We start from the raw sequence: 13,414 nt of genomic DNA, 5'->3' as shown, positions 1-13,414 counted from the left end.
GTATAAGGGTCCAAAGCGAAATTATAGCTAAAAATGAATGAAAATGAAATGTATGACAGTATGTTTCTGTCTGATTGTCAATACAACACAATGAAACAAAAGAAATACTACAGGGGAAATCCCAAAACCTGAACCCCCCTGCCAGGGTCCTCTGAGCTGTTAAATGAATATGAGTTAACAGTATACAGTGCTCCAGTTGACCTTTTGTTTGTTATTTCGGTTTTGTAAAGAATACAAAACTCCATTATTCGCGTGGTGGAGTGAAAACTCATCCCTCTCTCTTTGTGCAGAGGCCATTGATGGGGAGATTTTGCGCTGAATGGAGAGGATAAGTCACTCAGCTGGCCTTGAATGGAGCAGAGCAGATTAAATAGACCATGTGTTATTCCTGATTACACTGGCACTGTCATAAAAGCCCTTTTACGTGATCCTCTGCACAGTTCCATCATTGTCACTAAAACATGATTCATCCTGACGTTTGGCTTTGTGTCACATTGCATTGGTAGATTATGGATCTCTTTTTTAAATGCTTTAATAGTGATTTATTTAACTTAACTTGAACTATTTACTTATAATTTTTAAGTTTGTTAAATGACAACAGAATAACATGTCATAATACATCTTAGTGTCTCTTTTGTATCACTTAAGGCAAGTCCGTATATTTTGTCCAAAATTGTTGCAACGTTCCACTTATTGTGGGTGTGTTGTATGGGTGCATCTTTCAATGTAAGGCTAGCAGCTACATAACAGGAAGTCACAACAACATTTAGAAGCAAAAAAAACAACATACTAGCTAGATAACATTTCAACTCTCTATACTGTTAGATCCTCAAGGATTTGTACTCAGTCCACAAACCACTCATATTGTATTTATTCTCTCATTGTTACCTAATTCGAAGCATCAATTGCCTCTCCTATGTGGATGATGCACATTTCTATGTTGCAGGTCATCCATTTAATTGATCAAAGCTCTCCGATTTATGGTGTGTTCAAACAAATGCTAGATTAATCCAGAGGCGGTATTTGCATACAGATCTGTCTCCTAGCTGTTACAAGCTGAAGAGCTATGCTTTTTTTAATCTTTATTTTAGTTATAAATATAACTAAAAACTTAGGCACTGGGAAACAATGATTGGTACTCTGATGCTTTAACTTCAATATACTGTTCAAACTTGAGCATAAGCCATGAGCCAATTTCGGATCGTGTACAGTGGAGATCAAAAACAGGAAGTAGAGAGGGATGAGCGGTGACAAAGGTCCCTTGCTGGATTTGATGTTGCGGTTACATGGAATGTGCTTTACACTGCAGGGAGCCCGGGACACGTCAACCACAAATAATTTCAACTTAAAAATAGTCAATTTAAGAATAGAGGACTGGGGGTGATGGAATGTGAAAATTCTCTCCAACGGAAATGACTTAACTTTAAACTTTTAACTGAAGAACTGCCCCATCATCAGTGCTGGTTTGCACACTTTGTTGCCTCAAGGCATAAAGTTGTGGAGACTGCTGTTGCTGATGTTGGCATTCATCATCCAACTGTAATGGGAAGAAGAACACAGTCACATTGCAACATATATCTTCACAGTGTACGTGACATGTGTGTTGCTATCCAAGCATCAAACCTGTTTGTTAGGAGGACTGCAGAGGACAAGCATTTTGGTGCCAACCGCCTTGGCAGTCGACACATCAACATCACTCCCTTTGGGCCCAAACAGACACTAGATTAATTGCTGGATTAAAAAAGAACTAAATCTCCAAAGAAGAGAAGTTGCCAAGGTGGATACAGCGCCTCAAAGGGCTCTTCGATGTTGTTAGACAACAGCGTCTTACTTCCTGTTATATCGGTGTCCCGACTCTTCCTTATTCCTTGCCAAGTTAATGGATTCGAGATGGCCGACTAATAGGATTGTGCCAGGCTGCAGACATGCCAACGTTAGGACGGAGTGGAGAGGACGAGGTGAGACAGAGGCTAAGATAAGGAAGGAAAGGAGAGAAAGGTAAACAACACAAAGACAGAAAAAAGAGGAAGATGGGAGACATTTGATGGCAAAGCAAGAACAGGAAGGATGAGAGAAGAGAAGGAGGAGAGATGAAAAGATGGAAATAAAAGAAGGGATGAGCAGAAAAGACGGGACAAATTCAGACGAAGGGGAGAGGATAGAGCATAGAGAATATGGGGTTTGATCAGTGTGAGCAAAATCACGTACACTTCTCCTTCTCTTACCCTTGCCCCCTCTACATGAATAATCAAGAGAGTGATGTGTGGAGGCTCACGTAGTCTGAACATGAGAGAGAGAGAAAAAAAAAAGAAGGTGGATTCCACTTGTGGGGAGAGACACCTCCCCACAAGTACCACATATTGATTCATCTATCTATTTCCTCTACTCTGAAGTCAGAACATTGAGAAAAGATGATGAGAACATGCAGGGTTTCAACATGCATGGTAGTAATGTACTGGTAATGTACTGGTGAAAAAAAGAGTTCCAGCTGCAGGAATAATGTGATGGTTAAAGTACCTGTAAAGCCATAGTACACCTACAAATATGTTCAACTATTCTGTCCGTTTTTAACCAAAAACAATTAGTTTCCTTTTAAAGCAGCCCATATTGATTATTTGTCCACTTGTGGGGACAGAAATAAGCTGTAAACACAATATTAACAATGACAATTATTCACTCTCCTTTTTGCTCTGTTTTCGGTCTCCACCAACTCCTGAAGCAAATACCTGCATCTTTAGCTACTAAATGTTCCACTATGTGCACCAGTTGGTTGCTAAGTTTAAGTTAGTCACATAAGTATCAGTGTTTTTTATGTTGTTGAATTTTAGACTTAGTGTGCATTTGAGTCCTTAAAGTGTAATATAAAGCAACAAAACACAGGTTTGGTTTTGCTGTCATACTATTTTCTCATCATTTATGATAACAAGACACATGAAACAGAATCTGGAAAGAACAGGAACAGCTTCATACAGCACCCCAGTTGGAGCATCCGGCCGGTAGTGGCCAGGCTGTGGAATAACAACTTCTTGGACCTAAAAAGACCCTTTCCCATAGACTTACATTGGAAAAGAGACTATCAAATCAGTGAAAACATTTTTTTATGAAAAGTTATTTAATTAATTTGGTCCTAAAAGCCTACTAGCCGAATCCCAAATTAATTCCCTAGGCATAATGAACTGCGGTTGGGAGGCGGGATTAAAGGAGTTAAAGGAAACGCGAGTGCGCTTGCTCTGTGGGCTTCATGGATGCCGAATATCCGGGTAATTTTATAATTTTATACCCAGCATTAGATACTTTTGGCTTCATTTTAGCGTAATTTCGTTGCTGCACACAAAAGGAACCAAGCCAGCAACAGAATCTTTATGAGCTTATCAATATTGGTCCAGAAACAGTTATTATACTACATGGACTCAGAGTGAGGAGTCAGGCGCCAGAGCACCTCCTGCTGCTCATGCATATTTCAGTCCGATCATGAATACATGTTACCCAAACAATGAAATTATTTCTGCCTCTGAGAATATTTGCGTAGCTAAAAGTACAATTGTTGGTGACATTCCACAATGTTTTTTATATAAAAAATATTGATGAACTTCAACCTTGTGGCCCAGCTTTAACCTCCTCCGTCCCACACTTTGCACAAGGTTTCACTTATCCCCTTCACGCATGCATGTGTTTGTGGTGATGTCATCTCTGGGAAAGATGCTGGAAAAGTACCACCTCAACCAAAAAGGATCATCGGATTATCTGGCATGTGAGTCAAAGTGAGTATACACTAAATGTGGGCGCTAATTTGTGTGTAGACTGGACTCGCTGTGTGCTGAGTGAAAGGAATGAACTGAATTTGCTTTTGATTGGGGTTTCATTGAGATGGCACTTATATCACAATATCACAGTCATGCAAAACTGCACAGTGGCGTTAGAGCAGAATTCAACATTTCGTGTCACCTTGTGCTGCCAAACCTTTCCTCTAACCCAACTATAAATACAGAGGGTGAGGAGCACCCTGGGGTGAGGCAGATTGGCGGTGAACTGTCTTATGTCACAGGTCCAAGGCACCCATGGAGCCCGGGTTGCTCTGTGTACCAACAACTGCTCGCATTTTACACTTCCTGACATTAGTGGTAGTTAGCATAGCTGGTGAGCATTAAATACGTACATAAACATTTCAATAAGCCCCGATGATATGACTATAGACTCTATAGTCATATCATCTGGGCTTATTGAAAAGTTTATGTATAGAGTATTGACCGCTGACCCTGACGTCATCTGTTCTACAAACTTTTCTTCTGAGACTTTGATTTTTGACACTTGCTTTGAATCAACTGCAATAAATTTCTCTATTAAAAAAACCCTGGACACAAGTACCGCATAAATCATAACCAAACAGGGTGATGCATACAATTTCCTTGAAGTTCTGTTTGATCCATCCAACCATGGATGACCAGTGATGGATGAAAACAATTTAGTTTTCATCCATCACTTTTAGTTACCTATTTCAACTCTTTCTAACTTACTTTAAGCTTTGTTTTTACACAGTTTATCCATCAATTTTATCCAACTATTTTAACGGGTTATAAACTACTTTTAGCTAACTATTTAAACTCTTTATAACTTACTTTAAGCTATTTTTTTAAGTTTAGTTCATCTATCACTTTTAGCTAACTATTTCAGCAGGTTATGAACTACTTTTGGCTTACTATTTCAACTATACCTAAGTACATTACTTTAAGTTATGTATATAAACAGTTTGTCTATCATGTTTAGCTAACTATTTCAACTGGGTTTAAACAAGCTAACTATATCAACCATGTATCCATTATACCTTTAGCTAATTATCTAGACTTCTCTGCTCGCTTGCTAACTAGATTTCATACTCTCCCAATCACACAATTTTTTCAAATTAGTTGAGCAACTCCACAACCATTCCATGTTCCCCTGCCCTCTGCATTACCCCTGGTTGGGTATTGCACATGGCTGTGCCCCACAAGGATTCAGGGTGAGTCAAACTCTTGTTTATGAAATAAAATCACATCCACGACCTACTGAACATGCTCCTTGCATTAAGCACACAGCACAAGTATCAATTACTAACATCTACTACCCTGGAATGTTAATGAGATTAAGTTGAGTGCACTGTACTCAGAACTAACAAATTATTTCAAATTTTATTGATGAGTCAGTGGAGGTCCACAGAGCGAGCAGCATCATCAGGGTCACAAATGCGTCAGTGAGGACACTGTGATTTCTCATGTCCGACGGCCACAATACCCGACACCCAACTTGATCTCTAGGTTGTTGTCGCTGCCGTCACAGGACTTGTGGGACTTCACAGTTTCTTTCGCAACAGACTGACAGAACTGAATGTCACCAGTGTTGCAACAAGTCACTTCTGCAAATGTAAACTCTCAGCTTAAACTCAATGTGATCTTTGCTCAGCTTCCCGGCCACTTATTACCCCTGTCTACCTGAGAAAATATCACAAGTTCAACCTTCGAATGAAACCAGAGCTAACCGTGTCCGCAGTGCCGTGTGTGGCTTTGTTAAGCCGTTCATTGATGTCAAACTCCTCCGGCATCACAGCAGGTGAATCTTTCCGGGAAACGTTTAACCTCTCTGATCCTCATTCAGCTGTAGGACAGCTCTAATGGTCTTACCCGGGATCCTTTACAAACCTGCTCCCTGTCTGCATTTCTCTGGTTCATCACCTGAACCATCCTTGACCCTGTCAAGCTATGTAACCTCTAACATATGAATGTAGAACAACATTTTTCCCCCTCTATTTCTATCCCCAGACCACAGTGATTTGTCCTGTATCTGGTTGCTTTGGTGATTGATTTAATTTGGTACTAATCACCAAAGAAAAAACAAACTTCAATCAAACCTCTCACCCTGCAAGGTGGACATCAGGTTTGTCCTTGACTCTGCACTTAATTGCTCCTTAATCCACGAGAGCAGCGTGTGACAGCAGGTCTAACGCTGAACATACCAGTATCTGCTCTTAGCTGTTGTGTATCCTCTTAGCTGACAGGATGCATGGCCCACAGACATAACCCTGAGCACTGTACGATGCATTAAGTGCAACGCACCGCGTGGTTCATCATGTTCATCTGACATTGAGCTTTAATTCTTTATGCTGCAAACAAATATTCCTTCTGACATTTTTGTGCAATTTGCAGACTTTTCCAAATAACCATGATTTCTTGGAAATATATCTTCTGAGGACAGAGTCCAAGTGCAGCAGTGTCTTCATAAGCATACCATATAAGCCAAGCTATCTCTTATAAAATTGTATTCTTCTGGAAATCAACAACTGCTTATAAAATCAGTTATCTGCATAGATCAGAGGAAAATATGAGAAAATGATTGACCTGTAATACAATTTATTAACATACGATCGTATCTTAATAAAATAGTCTGTATTAGTGTTGCAGTCTTGATCCTAGTGTTCGTGATGTAGTACAGTGTTCTATGACGCAGCAGCTGGAAAGACAGAAGCACATTCAACCTGCCGCTCAGCTGTATCAGATAACCACACTGTCTACTGTACCAGCAGATTAAACTACACCATAGGTGCACATGCTATCTGTGACCCCACTCATTTGTGTGTGTGTGTCCATCTGGAGGAAGGGTCATGGGTAATCTGTCCGTCTGGTAGTCTATCTGTGATGACATCAGTGCATCCTGTTAAATTCAGTCATTTAATCTGACCTGAAAGCCGATCCGCACATTCGCTCATATAGATTAAAGATTAAAATCAAATAACATGAAAAAAAAACACCACACACACACACACACACACACACACACACACACACACACACACACACACACACACACACACACACACACACACACATACACACACACACACACACACCAATTTCAATATTAGCAAACACAGACACACATACAGGGCGGAACAAATGTGCATGAAACCAGGTATAATACACTCCATTGCTAGGAGCAGAACAAAACTTGCTAAAAAAGACTCACTTTTTGTCAAGTAGTGTGTAGAGAATGAGAGAACTTAGTGGCATTGCTGTTGATGAGTTTGTTGTTGTCTATAGAGTATTTTTTTCTTGCTGCCTGGTCTTTGGCAAAGTTCCTGCAGGCGGCGATTTTGGACTCCAAAGCCTAAGTCACCAAAACAGGAAGTCGGATCTGTATTTAGCCTCATCATCTCTTGTGGTTGAGGACACACTGTTCCTCTGTGCTCTGCAACGTATTCTGATAATTAATGTAACTATGTCTTAAATTAAATGATACCTACCCCCAACTTTCCTCAGGACATCGCCAATAATATTAAAAACTGAGATTCTAGCAGAAGGAGTGAGGGATGAGTTGCCACATCCATTGGTCAATGCTGCACAAGGACACAAGCTGGTATTAGAATACATGTCCTTGAATTTCCAATTTCACATGAGTTCACTGAATAAATCTGACCACCGTTCACCTCCACCACCGAAACCTTTTCAAATAATGCTGTATAAAACTCATTGCAGTATAGCTTTGCCAACATATTTGAAAATGTGTACATCATGTTTTAATAGTTATGGGATCACTGAGAACAGCACCATTACATTTATAGGATTCCCACAAGACAGCGAGGAGCTGAAGATAAATACTGTTGGATGTATCATGAGCCACACTGAGGTATGCCTTATTTTTTGCAAAAACCTGTATCTACATATCGCCATAAAAACATTGTGACTGTATGCCTGTGTCTCTTTACTATAGGCTAAAGTGGTGGACCCTAATACTGGGGAGATTGTCCCTGTGGGGGCCTCAGGAGAGCTGATGATCAGAGGCAGCTGTGTGATGCACGGATACTGGAACAATCCGGAGAAGCAGCCAAGACGCACCTTGAAGACATACTAGTCTATGTGTAGACAATTGAAGACATTCTTTTTATTGTGCATTTCATGAGAATATATTTCATATTATAATAATGAACTGAGATGTTAAATCTACATTTTGGTTGCGTCCGTTTCCCAGGTGGTTGGAGTGAAATATGAGAGGTTAGGTGAGCAGGTGTGTGCCTGCATCAGGCTGAGGAAGGACCAGACATCCAGTGCAGAGGAGATAAGAGCTTTCTGCAAAGGCCAGGTCAGTGTAGGCGATGTGATCAATGAAACTGCTCAACACACTCAAAACAGCAAGGCTGTACATGTTGTGTTTTATTCCCCTAGATTTCTCACTTCAAGATCCCATACTACGTGATCTTTGTAGACAGCTACCCTCTGACAGTCTCTGGAAAGGTACGATACTTCTGCTCTAACACCAACTGAACTAGCCTAATGGCTGCGATGATTTACTGTTGATCAGTATAATGAGACTAAAGCGGCTACCGTCTGTTTTTATAGATCAAGAAGAACATATTAAAGGAGGAAATGGAGAAGAAATTAGGCCTTTCATTTTGTGGATTCTGATCGACCGTGTTTGAATGCATCAGCCGGGAAAGTCCGAAACGAGGAGTGTTGAGTTAATGTTTTCTTTACCGAGAGCTGAACTGGGACTCTGCAGCTGCTGAATTGTCATTACTTGGAATCTCACTCCTCATTACTTTGTTGTTTTAATGTTGATATAAAAGTACAGTGAGTTTATATCATCTTTGAGCTTAAAGTTTCATTATTTGCCTTAGAAATACTTAAAATAATTGCACATGGTACATTCGCACATGGGATCAGAGGGCAAATACTCAGAAGGGCTTTTGTTTTTAATATACCCCTACTCGAGATATAACTGGAGGGTTGACGGTTCAATCCTTGGGTGGGACGTGTTCTGAGTCAAAGTGTCCTTGAGCAAGACACTGACCCCCCTAGCGGCTCCCCGGGCACCTGTCATGGGCAGCCCACTGCTCCCTGATACAGGGATGGGTCAAATGCAGAGAAAAACTTTGCAACAACCTTAACTGTGCAGCGTTAACCACACTGCTTCCTTGGAAGGTCACACTTAAACATCCCAAACAGAAAATCAAGATATTGTTCTTAAAGAATCTGTATTTAACATTCTGAACATTGATATAGCAGCAAACACAATTTTGCTATGTAAAGATATAGTGGAGTAATGACGAACTGCACACAGAACAAAGTCTCTCTCCCTCCCTGGGTGTGTTGTCATCTGATCTTCTCTGTGCTTTGTTGACATAGTCGGGCCTTGTCACTCCTCGATCCTCGCTCCTCAGATCAGAAATAAGAGCTTTGGGACGGCCGTCAATATGGCGGCGCAGAACAACTTTCGGTTCAAGCGAGGATCGAGGAGCGAAGAAATGACAATTAAGAGACTTGGGATGTACCCATAGTCGGGCCGGCTGTGCATGCTTTTAGTGCATGTTAGTACATGTGAGCCAGCATCAAAATCCCAGTGTGTAGCACGGATTTGGGACACACTGTTAGTCGTGTTTGACAAAATGTGGAAGAATTGATCCTGTAAGTGCTAATGCACACACACCATACTGTTATACAACTGCAAAACACACATGAAACCCCAACTCTCACAGACCTCCGGTCTCTTTTCCCCCAGTTTGGTAAGTAAACATTCCGGTCAGTTGGGGGTGGTACTCACTAGGGCAGGGGTGAGCAGATGAGGCACAAAAATAAGTCATTGATATCTTGGGTCTCTCTATAAGACCAACCACAGAGAGACAAACAGGTGTCAGAGCCAACATGAAGACTTTGTGTGTCGCTGCTGTTGTGCTGAGTCTCACCTCAGTGTGCCAGGCTGCGTCGCTGGCCTGTGAGAAGTTGCTCAAGCCAGTGGACAATGCTCCAGATGTAAGTTACATATTAATTACTAACTTTGTATTTTCCAAACTGCTTTATTAGATGAAAGTCAACTGAACCCAACCTGAACATTTACAATTCAACTATTAGTAATTAATAAATGAACAAGATTCCCTTTTGTTATTTCAGTTGCGTGGGAGTTGGTACTTCATAGCCATTTCCTCGCAAGGCTGTTGGGTTTCAGCAGTGAGTTATTATTTATGGCCAAGTAGTGAAGTGAACATGACCTCCAAAGACACGCCGAACATCTACACTGCCGAATTTAAGTATAAAAGGTGAGCAACCTTTCATCTTGTTGAGTATTTGTACATACATCACCATGTCCTGTAAAGTTATATTTTCAGTTGTTATATATTTAATAAATCTGTTGCAGTCATGGATATTGCCATACAGATTCCAAAGATTATTTGTATGAGAACAACACATTGTTTGAAGTCAACATCAACAGTAAGAGTTTTGTTAAATTGTCTCTTTGTCTCTGCTTTTTCTGATCACTATGTTATTTTTTTTTACAATGCAGACCACTACTACTACTACTACTACTACTACTACTACTACTACTACTACTACTACTACTTCTAATAATAATAATAATTGTTAGTGCAAATACGTTTGAGCCTTCTGGTAGGCTTTCAAATGATTAGTAGGACACTGAAATAGATATGTTGCCCAAGTTTTTGTGATATTTCTCAATCTTATTATATTCTCTAATGTAATTTCTTTTATCATTTTAAAAATCTTGTATTTGTATTTTTTACATTTTGATACAGATATAGTGTGAATATGATTTTGACGTTATAGTTTTACCTTAACCCATTTCATGTTTTATTACCATCCACATTTTTCAAACAGATACTCCAAAGGGTCAACGAAGAGTGCTGCTGCAGAGTGGCTGTCCTGACTGCTTGGTTGTAAAGGACCATAACAGCATTTTATTTCTCTTAAGTAAGGAGACCAGAGGGATAAAATATGAAAATATGTCATCATATTTCCAACTATGGGGATGTACAGTAATATAAAGCTAGCCGATAGGAATAAGACTAAATTGTGACGGAACAGCTGAGCTAAATGCTAATGCCAGCATGCTAACTTGTTGACGTTAAGCTTGTATACTGTTTCCCATGTTCACCATCTTAGGTGCTAATTAGCACTAAGCACATGCATAGCTGAGACTGATTGGAATGTAGTATTTGGTAATGAACCAAATAATAGGAGAAATTGTCATTTTAACCTGATGAAGGCTCTAGAGGAGAAATGAAAGGATTGTCGAGTTATTACAATTCACCGTGGGGGGAACATGAATGTCTGTACAAAACTGCAGGTAATCCATCTGATAGTCGTTGAGATATTTCAGTCTGGAAGAGGTGAACCCGATGACAGACAGACCTTATCGTCCTTAGAAAATATTGCTCACTAATATTACTGTATTTTGTTTTCATCTCTAACAGGCCTTTAATAGCATGCACTTTAAACACGCACTGAGTGAGATGTTACTGGTGTAGACAGAATATCATCACGAGGCTTTCATCTCCAATGTGTCCCCTCTTTAACAGGTAGGAGACAGAATGTCACTGATGCTGAGCTGAAGGAGTTTGAGTCACAGGCAGATTGTCTCGGCTGGTCCAAACCACAAGTCTTTAACTCTGATCACGGTGAGACATGAAAAAAGAGTATATGATGTCTTTGCAGTCAGTATTTGAAAACAGAGGGAGTGATACAAACCTATTATTATAATTATAATAATAATCATAGTTATAAATATTATTATTATTATTATTCTCTGCAGTGCCATATTTAATATCCAATACATGGCATTATAAAAATGTATTGTAGGGTTATTATAAATTGCCATGTACATTAGAGAATTCAATATAAAATAGTTTTATTCATGTTGTCAGTACTTTTTCTTATTTTCTATTTTGCTTCATTCACAGATTATAAAAACTGTCTGTCAGTTGAAAATGAAGACAATCGTACAAGATTATCATCCTTGATCTCTGAAAGAGCGAAAAACATGAATACTGCGCAAATCAAGTGTGTTGACAAAGACCTTGCCTTTAGGTTGCCTCAGTAATGTTGGTCTGAATATGTTTAGTTTTGAAGGGAATTATTACTGATTGTTTTTCTGTTAACAGACTCTTAAAGCCCCTTTTCCTTGATTCAAGTGTTTATTGATACTCTATGGTGCTTTTTACAGCAAAGACAGTATATTCTCTCTTTTAGACAATTCAGCATCAACAATAATACTGGATATATTAATGAATACTGTTCATTCATTGTAACATTGATTTATTTTTCCCTTTTCTTTTCCATTTTTAATAAATAAATGATTAGTAAAGTGTGACAGACTTTTGCAATGTAGACAGAGAGTTTTAGAAAGACATATATTTAAACTGTTTACTGCTGCAGAACGCTGTGCAGCAACTCAGCCTGCTCACAGATCTGAAACACATTTATAGACTTCCCAGTTGTGATGAAAAGAATAAATGTTTCTCTGATTGGCATCAAATAATATGAGATGTGTCTACAAATTAACTTGGTGATGTGTGGTTATTTGTATTTGTGCTAAAGTGTTTTAGATCAAGATTTGTTTGATGATGAATCAAAATTAAAGTTAAAGAAGAGATTACCCCTTTACACTTTGCATTTAAATGTGTTTAGAGTGAACAGATTGCAATTAAATAGTTCTTGACAACCTGCAAGTACAGGTGTAATATTAGCTCAAAGCATGGCACAGTGCTGGTTAATGTGATCTCTTATTAATTGTTGACCTAGACCCCTTCACAACAAACATGCTGACTTACTAATCACGGGTGTAACTAATTATATTAATCATGTCTGTATACTATTTAGCTGCAGTTCTAGAGCAATGCTACTGTGCAAGCTGGCTCACTAACACAATTTACTGACAAAGGTAAGGCTAATAAAGGGACATCACTGTTAATGTTACACTTGAGGACTGCCTGCGATATGACAAGTGGACATGTACACACTTCAATTAATATGAACCTGTCAATCCCCATGTATAGGATCACTGACATACATGGAGTCAAAATAATGAAAACACTTTTAATATAGAGTAAGACAATTGGAAATCACAAACACAGCCTCCATTACACCCTTGAATAGGATTCACGTCACTATGACACAGCAAGAAAATTATTTTACAAGCTTTGTGAAAGAGTTATTGCAGATCTGTGATATTGGAATACATTATGTTTAGCTAAACAGCTATACAATGAATCAGGGTATGCCCTATGGTCTTATATTTGATGTTCATTGACAATAAAATAATGTTACAGAGTTGAACCCCTTCATTGTAATGGATATAGACCCAATTGCATGGGTATATAGACCCAGCACACAAGATTCCAGGAACCGTTGGTCTTTATTATAAACTTAACAGGTACAGACTGACACATCAAAGTCTCTGGCAGAGCAGCAGAAACAGCAGACAGAACTAATCCAGGTCAGGAACAGAAGGCTGGTGAGTATACCAGCAGTCAGGCGGGACGGGTATATCATGGGCAAGAAGGGCCAACAACAGGAAATCACTCCGGGATAAAGCGCTGGAAAGTCTGGCATTCAATAGCAAAGAACAATCTGGCAATGAGCGTTTGAGAGACAAGAGT

This window comes from Cebidichthys violaceus, unplaced genomic scaffold, assembly GCF_023349555.1.
Source record: "Cebidichthys violaceus isolate CVI_PGR_0920_01 unplaced genomic scaffold, fCebVio1.0.p SCAF_21, whole genome shotgun sequence".
In the NCBI taxonomy this organism is placed as follows: Eukaryota; Metazoa; Chordata; class Actinopteri; order Perciformes; family Stichaeidae; genus Cebidichthys; species Cebidichthys violaceus.
Note: the sequence above shows the minus strand (reverse complement) of the source record.